We start from the raw sequence: 16,090 nt of genomic DNA, 5'->3' as shown, positions 1-16,090 counted from the left end.
AGAGGCCTCTAAAATATCAGCCCCCTCTCCAGTACCAGAAATGTGAGCATTTCCTATTGGTGCTTTCAGACATTGATCCCTCTCATAGAAGTGACTCCCAGGAAAGTGTCCTGTGAGTCCTGGGCTGCAGGAGGCCTCTCTCCAGAGCTTCTGGGAGGCTGGGACTGAGCAAGTGAGGAGAAAGGAGATCTCCTGTTTGTTAGGGGCCACCATGTCCTTGCTGCCCAGCCAGCTGCCAGCCTGGGAGGGGCGTGCGCCGCCCTGCCCACTGCTGCCCGGTGGAGGGCTCCAGGCTGGGAACAGCTCCCTTTTATTCTGACCCTGCTGGCAGGAGGGGGGCTGAGCTGCCACAGGAGCACAGGCCGGCCTTTTGTGGAGCAGAGGCGGGCACTGGAGGGGGGTATGAGAGACAACTTCCCCTGCAATCGCCCTTCTCCTGCTACTCTCCTCAGGCTGGAGCCAGCCTCCACCTTCACACTGAGCAGCTCTCACAAGGCTGCTGGGCAAGTGGTAAGTCTGGCCTCAGCTGTGACATAGGCCTGGGCAGGGGGTCTGTTAGGATAAGAGGCTCCGTGGTAGGGTCAGGCGTGGCTTCCAAGTGGGCCTGGAGCTCTGGCTCGACACAAGAGAATTACTAAACAGATGTCACCTGAATGGGGTTGTAAGGTAGCAAAGGGCGAGAAAGGTGGAGGGCCTCTCAGGGCTCAGATATGTGTGCTCGTGGAGGGGGTGCTGTGTGCGTGTGCTCACACAAATGATGCTCACGTGTGGTGAGATGAAGGCCAATTGATGTAGAGGGGAGGCTCTGAGGAGCACACACCTCAGGGCACAGTGGCTGTGGGTGTCTCGGTCATCCATCGGTTACGTTAGCCATCTGTACATAACAGTGCTGTGTAACAATGACCCCCAAGCTTGGTGACTGGAAGGAACAACAGTTATCATTTCCCAGTTTCTATGGGTCAGGAATCGGGGCATGGCTTAGTTGGGTCTTCTGGCTCTAAGTCCTCTATAAAGTGAAACCAAGGGACCAGCCAGTCCCCAGCCATCTCAAGGCCTGACTCACCTGCCTGCTGGCAGGAGGCAGTTCACTGCCAGTAGGTGGACTGAGGGCCTCGGTTCCTCACCGGTTGTCACCTGGAAGCCACCCTCAGTTCCTTGCCACACAGGCCTCCCCATGGGGCTGCTCACAACATGGCAGCTGGCTTCATCAGAACAAGCAAGTCAAGACGAGAGGGGTGGGGAGAGAGAGGGAGTGAGAGGGAGAGAGAGGGATGAGAATTACAGTCCTTTATAAGCTAATCTCAGAAGTGACATCCATCATTTCTCCCATCATTGGGAGTGAGGCACTAGACCCAGCCCACCCTCGGGGGAGGAGCTACACAAAGGCACAACTGCTGGGAGGTAGGGGTCCTGGGGCGCAGTCTCAGAAGCTGCCTCCCACAACCATTACAGGCATGCCCCACTTTATGAAAGTTCAGTTTACACCACTACCCTTTTACACAAAACCTACATCCGGACCTGTTTTCACTAACAGAAGAAACCCCAAAGAGGATTTTCACTGTTAATGGTATTAAAAGGGTGAAAATTGAAAATAGTGTTCGGTGTTTGTTTTGCAGGGAGTCAGCATGGGCCCCAAGTGCCAATGGCCCCATCATGCCCCTTCCCCACGATTGACACCAGCATCTCAGCGTCAGGCCTTATCTCAATTTATTTTGTGCATCCACTAGCAAGCTGTGCCCTAAGGTATCAGAAAAGCTGAAAAGGGATTACTTTTTGGGTCTGGGACCGCTTAAAAAATGTTCCCGTATAAATTAATGGTAATTTCTTTTCTCTGTTGCACCGTTTTGGCTTACACAGACGTTCACAGGAGCTCCGCTTCCAGAGCGCGAGGGAAACCCTGTAATTCATTCAGCGATTATTTAATGACAACCTGCTTCGTACCAGACAACGTGCTAAGTACAGAGCATAGAACAAAACGGACTGTCACTTGAAAATTACAGTCTGGTAGGTGAGGCACATATTCATTAAAGAAACACACAAATGAATGTCAAATTCCACTACAGACAACACCAAAAGGGGGCTGGGGCATGGCACATGGTGCTCTGAGAGCACTTCACCGGGAGTCTGGGCCAGGACCTCCCTGAGTAAGGGATGATTGAAATGTCACTGAGGTGGGGGAGTGGGGAGGGCCAGGAGTGAGCTGGGCGATAGAGGGGAGAAAAGCAGAAGAGGGCAGCAGGCCAAGGGATGGTGGTGGCGAGTGTAAGTTTGTGTGTGTTCCGCACCTGGGTGAGCCTGTGTCCACACCGCGTGAGTGGTAGGCGAGCATTACTGGTGCACTTACAGACTCCAACGATGACACAGGAAGACGGCAGAGAGGACAGGATCTGAGCAGGGCTCTCTGAACTTTGAGAATTATGTTCCCTCACTCCTCTCCCTGCTCCCCTCCCTCCCTGTACCCTCTCTGTAAGGCTTCTTTCGGGAGTCGTAGTTGTCCTCATAAAAAGCAAAAATCTGCTGATGCAGCTTAATGCATCATCTGGAGAAGCAAAGCTGTCTGTGGGGGCTGGCTCCATCCTGCCCCACCTGGAGGCTCCGTTCTGCAAACCAGCATCACCCTCGTAAAGAGACAGCCTATTGATGGAGACCAAAGTAACTTTTTATGGGTCCAGAGACAGGAAGGCAGGGGCCCCTGTTGGAGTGAGGTAGGGGAAGCCCTACAGCCAATGGGAAGGACAGGGTGGAGATGGGAAGAGAGCTGAGAGAGACCCTGGCTAGGACGAGGTCCGTCTGGGTGTCAAGAGAGCCAAGAGTGGAAGATGCTGAGGTGCCAGCAGGTTGCAGCGTGACCTGTAACCAGCCTCCCACACCTGTGTCCCAGGCTGATGAATCTCATACATTGCCTGGTCTTGTGGAAACAAGGCCAGACACGTGCAAATTAGCAAAACTGAGCAAAAGAATGTGTGGTCCCTGTCCTAAGGGTACCTGAGGAGGACTTCCCTCTTTCCTATGGCATCTTGGTGGGCAATGCAGGCAGATTCTATGTTTAAAATCCTGCTCCAACCCCTCAGATCCGGACCAAAGGCATGACTCCTATTTATTCATGTTTTCATTCACTCAATAAATATCCACTCCTGCGAGCCAGACACTGTACTAGGCTCCAGGGACACGGTGATAGTTCTTGCCCTCATAGACCTTATAGTTTAAACAGCAAATAATCATTAAATAATGATTCATATCACCATGCGATGACAATAGTAAAAGAGACATGAAGGAAAAACATACACGAAAACAAACAAAGAAAAAAAAAACATACACGAGAGCTAGCATGGTTTGGAAGACATCATGGAACCAGGGAAGAGACTCCTGGTCTATATGTTGTTCCCTGGTCTTTGCTGAGCACAGCAGAGCAACCAGGTCTGTCTGGGTGTCAGTGTTGACCCCCACTCCATTCCTGTAACACCGCCCAGCAGTGTGATATATGGTCCATTCTCCCAGCAGATTAAGCGTACAGTCTCTGACTTATGATGGTTCAACTTAACAATTTTTGACCTTATCAGAGTGCAAAAACAATATGCATTCAGTAGAAACCATACTTCAAATTTTGAATTTGGATCATTTCCCAGGCTAGCAATAAGTGGTACCATACTCCCTCGCGGTGCTGGGCATCAGGCCCACAGCTCCCGGTCAGCCTCACCATCATGAAGATCAACAACTGACACACTTACAACCATTCTATAACTATACAATCGTTGCTTTTTCTGTTTTTCACTTTCAACACATTACATGAGATAGCCAACACTGTATCATAAAATAGGCTTTGTGTTAGATGGTTTTAACCAATTGTGAGCTACTGTAAGTGTTCTGAGCACATTAAAGGTAGGCTATGCCAAGCTATGATGCTCGGTAGGTCAGGTGTATTAAATGCATTTTTGACAGATTATTTTTAACTTACGTTGGATTTATTAGGATATAACCCCATCATAAGTAGAGGAAGGCTTGTACAGTGGTATTGCTATGGAAGATTTGTATTGCTCCCTTCTGACCATCCACCTATTTTTGCTATGGCTGGCCCCATCAGTCCTCTGAGACTGACCGCCTCTCCACCTGCATTGGCCCGGAACTGTCCTTCCCCCTGCTTCTGCTCCAGGGTCCTCTAGCAGCCAGGTGAACTCTCCACCTGCTTGGCCCCTCTCCAGGGGGCAGAAACATTGGCTTATCCCCTTCACAAACCACTGGAAGTGAAGGAATTTCTAGGTGAGGTGGCATGAGAGACTAATCCAGATTGTCCCTACCTAAATGTTCCATTGCTTATGTTCACAAAGAGTTAGAAGAAATGAGACAAAAGACTCCTCCACCAAAACCTGGAGACACCATCAAGTGATCAAGATGAACACCCGCCAGTAATCAGACGGATGGACAACACCTACCCCTGATAAGATGCAGTGAGAAGAGCACATCACTTCTGCTGTATTCTTGCCCAAAACACATAACCTTGGTCTAATCATAAGAAAACAACAGAAAAATGGATGAATATTTTTCAAAAGTGTCAACATCATGAAAGACAAAGACAGACTGAGAAATTGTCCCAGATTGGAGGAGACTATCTGATGACTAAATGCAATGTGGCCTCTTGGAGTGGGACATTGTTGGAAAACCTGGTGAAATTCATATAAAGCCTGCAGATTGGGGGATCTCTGGGTGGCTCCGTGGTTTAGCACCTGCCTTTGGCCCAGGGGGTGATCCTGGAGACCCGGGATCGAGTCCCACGTCAGGCTCCCTGCATGGAGCCTGCTTCTCCCTCTGCCTGTGTCTCTGCATCTCTCTCTCTCTCTTTCTGTCTCATTAATAAATAAACAAATCTTTTTTTTAAAAATCCTGCAAATTACTTAACAATATTTTTCAGTGTTTTATGGTTTGGTTTCTCCAATTATATAAGGGTCCTGTAGCATGATAACATTAGGGGAAGCTGGGCAAAGGGTATGTGAGAAATTTCTGTGCTTTATTCTCTCTTCAATTTTTCTACAAATCAGAAATAATTTCAAAATGAAAAGTTAAGGGGTTAAAAGAAAGCCTTTTCCCAACTCTTCATCCCCAAGCCTATCCACAGTGTGAGCCAGGACACAGGGACTATGGTACCAGCCCCAACACTGCTGAACTTGTCTCTCCTTCCGTGCCGTAATCTACTTTCTTCCCTGCTCAAACACCCAGTTCTCCGAGCTCGGGATCTTCAGAACCCACACATGCTTTTTTCTCCACCACAAAGCCTGACTTTCGTAAACAAAAAATTTGCTTTTATGACCATTATAATTCCCGTTGCTTTAAAGCAGTGGTTCTTAACCTTGGCTGCTCTTTGGAGCGACCTGAAAAAGTTCCCATTCTGGGAACTTCTGATTTAATTGGTCTGCTGGGGCTTAGTCTGGGCAGCGGGATCCTCAAAGCTCCCAGATGGTTCTATGTGCAGCTAGGGTCAAGAAACACTTCTTTGAAGAGTCCCATTTGTGAATAGCAATGATTCCTTTTGTCTCAGCCAGTCCTGCCTTCCTCATGAAGAAATCTACACCTCGGCAACACAAGTCAGTTGAGTCCCTTCTCTGGGCACTGCTCTAGGTCCCTGGGACACAACAGTGAACAAAATAGACAAAAATCCCTGCCCTTAGAGAGCTGGTATTCTGATCAGGAGAGGCAGGCCAGAAACAATGGCAATAATAGGTAGTAAATTCCACAGTGCATTTCAAGTGACAAATGCAGAAGGTGAGGAAGGAAAACAGGGTAAAGCTCTGGAGGATGAAGAGAGGGCATCAAGCTAGACCCGATGGGGAAGGTGACATTTGAGAAAAGACTCGTGGGGCATGAGAGAGTGAACCAACTCACATTCCCAGAATAAAAACCATGGCAGACATTTCACAATATTATCCTCTACGTGTACTTAGGAAAGAAAATCTACTGGACTTGGTGGTTAGTCATTGACAGTAGAGAAGAGTGAGAAAAAGGATCCATCAAGGATCGACTCCCTGATTTCTTGCGCAAGCAATTGTGAGTCTTGAGGTTGTCCTTCAGTGAGCTGGGGACACTGAGATCTAGAGGTGAAAGTTCAGACTTCCACTGCGGACACACTGGTGTGAGATGTCTACCAGCTGTCTGAGTGAACCAACGGGTAGACCAGCAGGCCACCAACTGTAGTCTATCAACTGCATCTGGTTTTTACATTTCTAAACGTTGGCAAAAATCAAAAGGAAAATAATATTTCCTAACACATGAGAATTGTATAAAATTCTAATTTCAGTGTCCATAAATCAAGTTTTATTGGAACATGGCCATGCCCATTCATTGTCATGTTGTCTATGGTTGAGTCCACTATAATGACAGAGTTGAGGGAACAGACATCATTTAGCCCACAAAGCCTAAAACATTTACTATCTGCCCTGTTTCACAAAAATTTGCCAGACCTTTACATCAACAATTGGATCCATGGATCTGGAACTCAGGAAAATCATTGAGGCTGAAGATACAGCGCTGGGCATCATTAGCAGCTGGAGGTATTTAAGCCATGGACACGGGTGACATTGGGGAGCAGATGTAGAATCAGAAGGGAAGAGGCTGATGCCGGGCCCTGAAAAACCTGGATGTTTAAAGGCTAGGTGGAGAAGAAGGAGCCTGAAAAAGAGGCTGAGAAGGGGGAGGAAAATCCAGAGAATGCATTGTCATGGAAAAAAAAAAAGAAAACAAAGGCATTAAGAGAGACTCAGAGGCCAAAATGTCAATGCTGCTGAGAAGTGTCATTAGACACTTTCCATTGTCTAATGAATTTAGTGACAAGAAGCTAAGTAGTGGCCATGGTGGGGCACTTTCAGCGGAGCAGGGAGAGGAGGCCAGACTGGAATGGGACAAGAAGACAGCAAGGAAGTGGGGACATGATATGAGGATAATTTTTTGAAGGAGCTCAGCTGAGAAGGGAGGTACATCAGTCCATAAAGATAAAATGATGGCTGGCGGCTGATGGAGGTCAAGGAGGTTTCTTTTCTTTTCTTTTCTTTTCTTTTCTTTTCTTTTCTTTTCTTTTCTTTTCTTTTCTTTTCTTTCTTTTCTTTTCTTTTCTTTTCTTCTTTCTTTTGTTTTCTTTTCTTTTCTTCTTTCTTTTCTTTTTTTGCCATTGTTATTTTAATATCAGATTGATGGGGAGTATTTGATTGGCAAAGACAGAAGATGAAGGCAGAGGAGAGAGATGGAATAAATGGGTGGGATACAGTGGCCTGGCCCTGCGGCAGCTCATTGGCCAAACTGAAGAGCCCGTAGGCCCTACCTGGACCCCCTCTCTACTGCCGTGAGCCTCTAGAAGCTGGGGGAGCTAACCCAGGTGAGGAGAACCCTCACCTTACCCCTCTCCAATAGCAGCTGCAATGGAAAAGGGAGTCACTCTGGAACCAGACAGCGTAGCTTAAAATCCTGGCTCTGCCTCTTACCAACTGGATGACCTTAGCCAGTGATGCCTCGGTGTCCCTGTTTCCTTACCTGTGAAGTGGGGCTAAGCCTCCCTCGTTCACAAGACTAGTGAGGCTCAAAGGCCACAGTGTCTGTACACCAGCCACTGTCTCTGACACATCAGAGACACTCAACAATGTTAGCTTCCCTCCTCCCTGTCCCAAACCACCCCCAGCCCAGCTACTTCCCAGACACTGTCTTAGAAAAAAAAAGAAAAAAAAAATCTTGGACACAAACGTGACCTACATTCGGCGTCAAGACTCTTGTCTTCCAGAAAGGAGACAGAGGCAATTCCAGGGATGTGCTCAGCCAGCTGGCGTGGACTCAGCAAGATGCGTTGCCTTGGAGGCTCCCAGCTAAGCAAAGATCCTGAGATTCAGATGTTGGCATGAGCCTCCTGGCCACCTGAACTCTGGAAGCTTTTGTCAAAAGAGGAATTCCCAGCCTGATTTGTCAGAGTTTGAGTTTTGTAGCTGGTTTTGTAGTGTTATATAGTGTTTGGGGGTTATCACCAGGTCACCCAACCTTTCGCCTCTGGAGACCTTGCTGAGGGCAGGGCCAGCAGAAGATGGTTTGTCTTTTGATTACTGAAAGCCCACGGAGATGAACAGTGCCCAAGGCACTGTGGCCAAGGTGTGGCCAAAATCAGCCAACATGGCCAGTCTGGGGGGGGGGGGGTGGATTAAGAAGCGGTGTCCACCATTGACTCACTCGTGGGGCCATCCGCACAGAACACCTGCCTCCTCTCAGCAGCCTGTTCTAAGTAAGCACCATCTCTCCACTCTGCTGTTTAGAAAAGATAAAATGAATATATTTCGCTGGCGTTTCCTTTTTAAAGCTAGTGAAACGACTGTGATGCTGGCTTTATACTACATCAGGGAAGCAGCTCGTCATTTTTAAGGACAAAGACCCTGTAAAAGGGACAGAGCCAGGTTGGTCTTTCATCCTGAGACATCAGCTCAGCAGACCAGGGAGGGAGAGGAACAGTGTGTTCTGGGAAGTGAATCAAAGCATCAAAGTCGCCTCCTGCAATTATTTAAATTAAATATTATGTTTCATTGAATGTAAGATATATAATTAACAAAGGTCCCCCACCTTTTTTATAGTCCTACTGAGCTGCAAAGAGATCATTACCAGAACAAACCTCTCCCACAGTGCCCTCAACGATGAGTGTGTACTTGTCAGCCAATGCACACGTGTATGTGTACAGTGAGAACGTGTGCCCGAGTGTTTCTGAGGACTTGTGCTTTGGGAGTCACTTGAGTGCAAATAGCCCACCCAAGCCCACTTACATGCAAGGGAACTAATGATGAGGAATTGGGAGCTGCTGGCACGGAGGACAAGCTGGTCAGTCCCCCCAGCCCGTCAGGGTCTGCATCTTCTGATTGGACCAGGCCGCCCCCCTCACTGACGGCCACAGCCCCTGGGCCTGTGACATCTGACTCCTGCTGCATCAGCGGCTTCTCACTTTGAGAAATTTGGGATCGGAGCAAGCATGTGAATATTAGTTAGTTGGTGGTGGTGTAACCAGAAGGACCTGTCTTAAAGATATGTCAATGTTTGAATTATGCGGCACCTTAGCACGGTGGTTCTCAAACTTTTGCCTGCCGAAGGATCACCTGGGGCGTTTGTTAATAATGTAATTTCCTTGGCTCTCTTCCCAGAGATCTAGGGCTCTGAATTTTAATAAATGCTCCAAGTGATTTGAGTACAGGCCTTTCAGCTAGAGAGAAAAGAGAAGCAGAGGAGAGAGGAAAAACCTCCCCTGTCCCAAAGAGAAAAAAGGAAGAAGGGAAGGGAAGCTGCTTGGGTTGAAGATGGCTTCTGGTTTCAGTTCTAGAACCTCACAAAGCCTTTCTGCCTGTCCTGCCATCGCGTCCTGCAGATCCCTCTGGTTCCTACGTTGGTTTTGCTACTGGCCACCAAAGAATTCCTAAAAACACTTGTGCTTACGAAATCCCAGGGCAAGTGACCATCTGGTACAAGCAGCCACGCGTGATGGGAGAAGGGGCAGGATAGCTGCTGCAAACACAGCCACCCTGACCCACCTCTGCAACAGAGCCTTGGGCAGGGCCTTTCTAAAAAGGGGTGTTGTCTGGGAAGACACGCCAAACACAGCCACTATAGTAAACATCTCTGAGAGCGTGTGAGGGCCCGTGGGCGTTTGCGGGCCTGTGTGTGCCTGGATGTGCACAGCTCGGGTCTGTTGCCTGTGAGGCCCGGCTATGGGATTTTCTCAGACACAAGAGGGTAATTGTGAGTGGGTGTGCGTTACTGAATCAGTCTGTGCACGTGAGTGGGAGAGACCTAAGCCAAGCCATATTCTAGGTTATAATTGCCCACATTAGAGACTTGTTAACTGTATCACCACATCTACCCATCATCCACCAGGATTAGATTTAGAAATGAGCTGCTTAGGGAGGGAGAACAGACAGCCTTGTTATTTGGGGCATGGAAGGGGAGGGATACCATTCGGAAAGGTAAAAGGTGGTGAGGATTACACTCCATACCCGAGGGCGGGCGGAGACAGACACCAGGAATCTATAGGGCCTACCCCAGACGTGGCAAGCAAGCAGCAGGCTCCGTGTCCATGATGTGGGAATGCGGCCCCGGCCCGGGAGGTAAGCAGGACGCAATGTTCTATGAGAAGACACCTGAGTTTTGAGCCCACTCAGCAACCAGACTGGTGCTGGTACTGTACCAACTGGATGGTTTCAATCCACCTTCAGGGGATCCTTGCAGCCTCTTAGGGGCACTTTCATGTCTCTGAAAGTTACCATAAAACTCTCATCACACATGGGATGCCTGGGTGGCTCAGAGGTTGAGCATCTGCCTTCGGCTCAGGTTGTGATCCTGGGGTCCCCGGATCGAGTCCCGCGTCGGGCTCCCTGCGTAGAGCCTGCTTCTCCCTCTGCCTGTGTCTCTGCCTCTCTCTCTCTCTCTGTGTGTCTCATGAATAAATAAATAAAATCTTTTTTTTTAAATAAATAAAATCTTAAAAAAAAATAATCCTCATCACACAACAGAGCAAAAAAGGGAAGAAACACTCTTCTTCCAATAACTCCCCAGCACTTTTATCTGCATCTCTCTGATGTCGTGTATTATTTTCTTTCTCTTTTTTAAAGATTTTATGTGTTTATTCATGAGAGACACACAGACAGAAGCAGAGACCCAGGCAGAGGGAGAAGCAGGCTCCCCGTGGGGACCCCAGGATCATGGCCTGAAGGCAAACATGCAACCGCTGAGCCACCCAGGTGCCCCCGTGTGTTATTTTCTACCTCGTGCCATGTCATCAGAGGACGCCCTCGCCCCCATTCAGATCCCCGCCCCGTGCAGTGTGCCCACCCTCAGCCTCTGTGTACTTTGGTTCCAAGTGTTTGCAGCTTCGACCTTCTTCAGCAATTGCCCGTGGGCTCCTGCAGCTGCGATGCACCACTCCACATATCCTGAGTTACAGGTCGGGGAGTTTACTCCCCATCCCCTTCCCACCCTCCAGCAACGACTGACTGGTGCAAGGTCACAAAGCCCACCTCTTTTGCCTGCAAAGAGCTGCAAACCCTCAGATGTGATTTATATGCCAGGACTCCCCAGGGGGTCAGGCAGAGAGGTTTGGACTTCAACTGAAATCCCTCCTTCCATTGGCTTCTTCCCCTTCCGATACTGCTTCCCTCACTCCCTCGCAGATTTCTTAGAGCATTTAATAAATCACCTGCACTCAAATCCTCACTTCAGAGGCTGCTTATTGTTCTAGCTCTACTCACAGCCTCACAGCCCTGGAGAAAACGAATCTGCGGGCCAAGACACCTCACCTCCCTGGCCACAGCTAATTACTGCAGGTGGACCCCTGATGCATGCAGAGCCAACTCAATTCTCAAAATGGATAATCATCCTACATGTGAGAGATGAAACTGGGGCCTCTGGGTGACACAGTCATTTAAATGTCCAACTCTTGGTTTCAGCTCAGCTTGGGATCTCAGGGCCTTCATTTCAGGGCAGTGAGATTGACCCCTGCGATGTGCTCTTCACTCAGGGTGGAGTCGGCTTGAGATTCTCTCTCCTTCTCCCTCTGCCCCTTCCCCCTGAAGTAAATAAATAATTCTTTAAAAAAAAAAAAAAAGAGAGAGAGGAAATTATAACGCTCTTAGAAGAAAACATAGGAGTACATTTTCTTGACCTTGGGCTAGACAATGGTTTCTTAGGTAATGTATTAGTTCAGGCTGCTACAACACAGTATCACAGACTGGTTAGCTCACACAACAGACACATTTCTCCCCATTCTGGAAATTGAGAAATCTAGGATCAAGATGCTAGCTGATTTGGTTCCTGGTTAGAGCCCTCTCTCTGGCTTGCAGACAGCTTATTTTTTTTCTTTTTCTTTTCTTTTCTTTTTTTCTGTGTCCTCACGTAGGAGAGCAAGAGAACAAGTTCTTGGGTGTCTCTTCTCATGAGGACATTAATCCCATCGTGAGGAATTCACCCTTATGACCTTATCTTCCAAATACCCCATCTCCATAATACCATCACATTGGGAGTTAGAGCTTCAACATATTAATTGAGGAGGGGGACACAACTCATGGGCCAATGAGCATGTGAAAGATGTTCAGCATCATTAATCATTACAGAAATGCAAATCAAAACCCCAACAAGACACCACCTTATACCATATGATTCAACAATTCTACTCCTAGGGATATACCCAAGAGAAATGAAATATATCCACACAAAAACGTGTGTGTAAATGTTCATAGGAGCATTATGCACAGTAGCCAAAAAGTCAAAACAACCATTAATTGATGAATGGACAAATTAAATGTAGTATATCCATATAATGGAACACTGTTTAGGAATTTAAAAAAAAAAATCACAGTATTGATGCATACTATCACATGGATAAACCTTGAAATCTTTCATTATGCTAAGTGAAAGAAGCTAAACATGAAACACTATAAATTATATGACTTCATTTATGTGAAATGTGCAGAATGAACAGGGACAGAGGGCAGATCAGCGGTTGCCTAGGGCCAGTGGGGAACCAGGAGGTAGTGGGAATGGGGCATGATTACTAATTCATCTAGGATTTCTTTTGAGATGTTGAAAATGTCCTAAATTAGATCATGGTGATAGTTGCACAACTCAGTGAATGTGCTAATATCCACTGAATTTCATATAGGTAAAGTTTACAGTATGAGAAATGTGTATCTTGATAAAGGTATTTTTTAAAACCTCACAGTTGGGTTTCCTTGATATTCCTTTATATCTTTTTAATAAACAGGCTCTATAGGAAAAACACGCCTGTGTTTCTCTACTACTTTCACATCACTACCACACTCACAATACTTACGACACCAGATTCAGGAAGGAGGGTGGTCCACACCAAGCTGTCTCTCTGTGACACCAGCTGAATATCAGAGTCAATTCAGTTCTAACTCTAAGCTGAGTTAGCTCAGACTCCACAGGTTAAGTATTCAAGACTACTTCCCCCATCTCAGGTGCCATTCACAAAGGGAGGTTGTCACCTGTGCTTCTGACCAACTGGCTATAGATCTGAGTTTCCTTTTTTTTTTTTTAAGATTTTATTTATTTATTCATGAGAGACACACAGAGAGAGAGAGAGAGAGAGAAGCAGAGACACAGGCAGAGGGAGAAGCAGGCTCATGCAGGGAGCCTGATGTGGGACTCGATCCCGGGACTCCGGGATCACACCCTGAGCCAAATGCAGATGCTCAACCGCTGAGCCACCCAGGCATCCCTAGATCTGAGTTTCCTATGACCACCTTCTTGGATTCAATAATTTGCTAGAACAGCTCACAGAACTCAGGGAAACACTTACCAATTTATAATATAATAAAGGATATGAAAACAGATATAGATGAAGATCCAGATGAAGAGACACATAAGACAAAGTCCACAAGGGTCTCAACCACAGGAGCTTCTGTCCCCATCAAGTTAGTATGGAGTACGTGTGATCAATCATTAATTCAATCTCCAGCCCCTCTCCTCTTCTTGGAAGATGAGGAGTGGGGCTGAAGGCTCCAAGCTTCTAATAATGGTCTTTCTGGTGACCAGCCCCCAACCAGGAAGCAATCAAGCGTTACCTCATTAGAACAAAAAATGTCCTTATAGCCTGGGAAATTCCAAGGGATTTAGGAGCTCTGCATCAGGAACTGAGATCAAAGACCACATATTAGAACAAAAGATGTTCCCAGTGCCTTATCACTTAGGAAATTGCTAGAGTTTTAGGGGCTCTGTGCCAGGAACCAGGAGCAGAGATCAATATATATTTTCTATTATTTCACAATGACCTTCAACTTAAACTTTTGAGTGAATTTCTTTAGCTTGAAGCCAAGTATTCCTGAAGACGTCATGTCTCATCTTCCTTTCAGATTGTGACTTTCTTAAAGACAGGATCTGCATACAATTCATATAAATTGCTCCTGATGCTTTGCATTCTCTTACTCTCAATCTCAGAGGAAGAGCTACCTCTCCTGCTACCACAAACACATCTGTACACTTGTACTGCCCTCACATCATTCTTTCTCCTCCAGAACTTCCCTTTATCAATTACTCTCTTTTCATGTTTCATCAAAGTCTTCCTTCAAGACTCCTCCATATTTTAAAACACATTATCTCTGGGGTGCCTGGGTGGCTCAGTTGGTTAAGTGTCTGACTCTTGGTTTTTGTTCAGGTCATGATCTTGTAGTTGTGAGATCCAGCCCCATGTTGGCCTCTGTGATCAGTATGGAGTCTGCTTCAGATTCTTTCTCCCTCTCCAACTCTCTCTCTCTCTCTCTCATAAATAAATAAAATCTTTAAAATAAAGCACATCATCTCTGGTCATCCTTGGTCCCAGGTCTTCTCAAGCTATCCTTATACTTTCTCCATCCTCCATAGCCAGACTTCTCTCAACACCAATCTATTATTTTCCCTGTTTCCTCAGCTCCTTGGTCCACTATAACATTGTTTCCACACCAACCTTTTCTTGGACACAGACTGAATTCCCTTTTGGAGTTGTGAACCCAACTACTAGCTCATTGAGGATTTGCAGGCATGTCACAGAATGGGAGAAAAGATGAGTCTTCCATTTGACCTAAACTAGCTCGTTTGTGTTTGTGGTAGTTAATTGGATAACTCAACATGCATTCCAATCTTCCTATCTTTGCTCACCTCCACTCCAGAGGCTGGAAAAATGAGATATTTTCTTTCCCAACTTTCTCTGAAGCTGAAGGTGAGAGGTACATAACCTAGTATTGGCTAATTAAATGAATGCAAATCTGTTGGGGGCTTCTGTGAAAGCTTTCACCTTCCTAATAAAAGGAACACATATCTCTGGAACCATCTCTATGGTGCTACCTATCTTTCACACAGTCATAATGTGACTCTATGGGAATCTAGAGAATCTCAGAAAGGCTGGCACTGACATTGTTGGGTCACTGAGCCAATGATGGCAGCCACCTGCCTCTGGATTTCTTTTTGTGTAAGGAAAAAAGTCTGAACCAATACACTGAGGAAACTTATATTCTAAAGAGTTAATATCGCTTTTAAGATTTAAAAATTTTTCTAAACTAGAGAAGGCCACATCTATATAGAAAATCATATAGAAAAATAAGCAAGAGTTATGAACACACCATTAAGAGAAAAGAAATGCAAATGGCTGTTAACCATAGGAAAAGATCCTCAACCTTACTCATAAGAGAAATGTGATTTCATTCACACCTACTAGATTGGCAAAAATCTAAAATTTTGACAGCATACTCTGTCAGTGAAGCTCTGAGAAATGGATATTTTCATTCTTTGTTGGTGGGAATGTGAAATTGTACAATTCCTAAGGAAAGAGATTTGACAATTATCTATGCATTTACTCTTTGACCCACCAATCCTACTTCTAGGAATATATATCCCAAAGATAAAAAGGCAAAGTCAAAAAAAGACACAAATGCAATGTTATTCATTACAGAACTATCTGTAAGTGCAAAAATCCCTCACTCACCCATCAATAGATTGTTGAATAAGCTATAGCATACCTATATAATAGAATTATATGGAGCTATATAAAGAAATGAGGACCATTTATACATACCACTACACAGAAGTTTTGAAGATATATTTTTAAGTAAATAAATGTATAGTGTACTACCATTCATCTAAAAAGGAGTGGGAGACAATTATATTTTAATGGAAAGATAAGTCATAATTTTTTTAATGATTACCTAAAAAATAAGGAAGGAGAAGTAGTGGAGGGGACTAGGACAGAGCCTGAACTTCTCTAAATGTACCTTGCTTTATAGATTTGATAATGGAACCACAGAAATATTCTTTATAATTATAAGATAAATTATAAAAAATAAGATAAATTATAATTATAAGATAAAAATTTAGAGATAAAGTTAATCTCTAAAAATCAAAACTAAAACAAAATGGGAATACAAAAATGAATCTCTTTCTGCTCTTATGAATAGGATTTCTAATATTAAGTCAATCTTGCATTCCTGGGATAAGTCCAATTAGATAATGATGCATTATCGTTTTTACCTATTATAAAATTTTGTTTGCTTCTATTTTCTTTGGGGTTTTCACTTTGTTACCCATCTGATATTGACCTGTAATTTTC

At 45.5% G+C, this 16,090-nt stretch overlaps 1 long non-coding RNA gene across 1 annotated transcript; it reads left to right on the top strand.

The window, feature by feature from the left end:
• Window positions 1-338: 338 nt before the first annotated feature.
• LOC125754072 (uncharacterized) lies at window positions 339-4,822 on the top strand. The gene is made up of 3 exons (XR_007407390.1): window positions 339-510; window positions 1,617-1,743; window positions 1,858-4,822. It is a non-coding gene; the product is annotated as an uncharacterized LOC125754072 (long non-coding RNA).
• Window positions 4,823-16,090: the final 11,268 nt, after the last annotated feature.

This window comes from Canis lupus, chromosome 30, assembly GCF_003254725.2.
Source record: "Canis lupus dingo isolate Sandy chromosome 30, ASM325472v2, whole genome shotgun sequence".
Lineage (NCBI taxonomy): Eukaryota > Metazoa > Chordata > Mammalia > Carnivora > Canidae > Canis > Canis lupus.
Note: the sequence above shows the minus strand (reverse complement) of the source record. Positions and strands in the feature narration are given on the sequence as shown.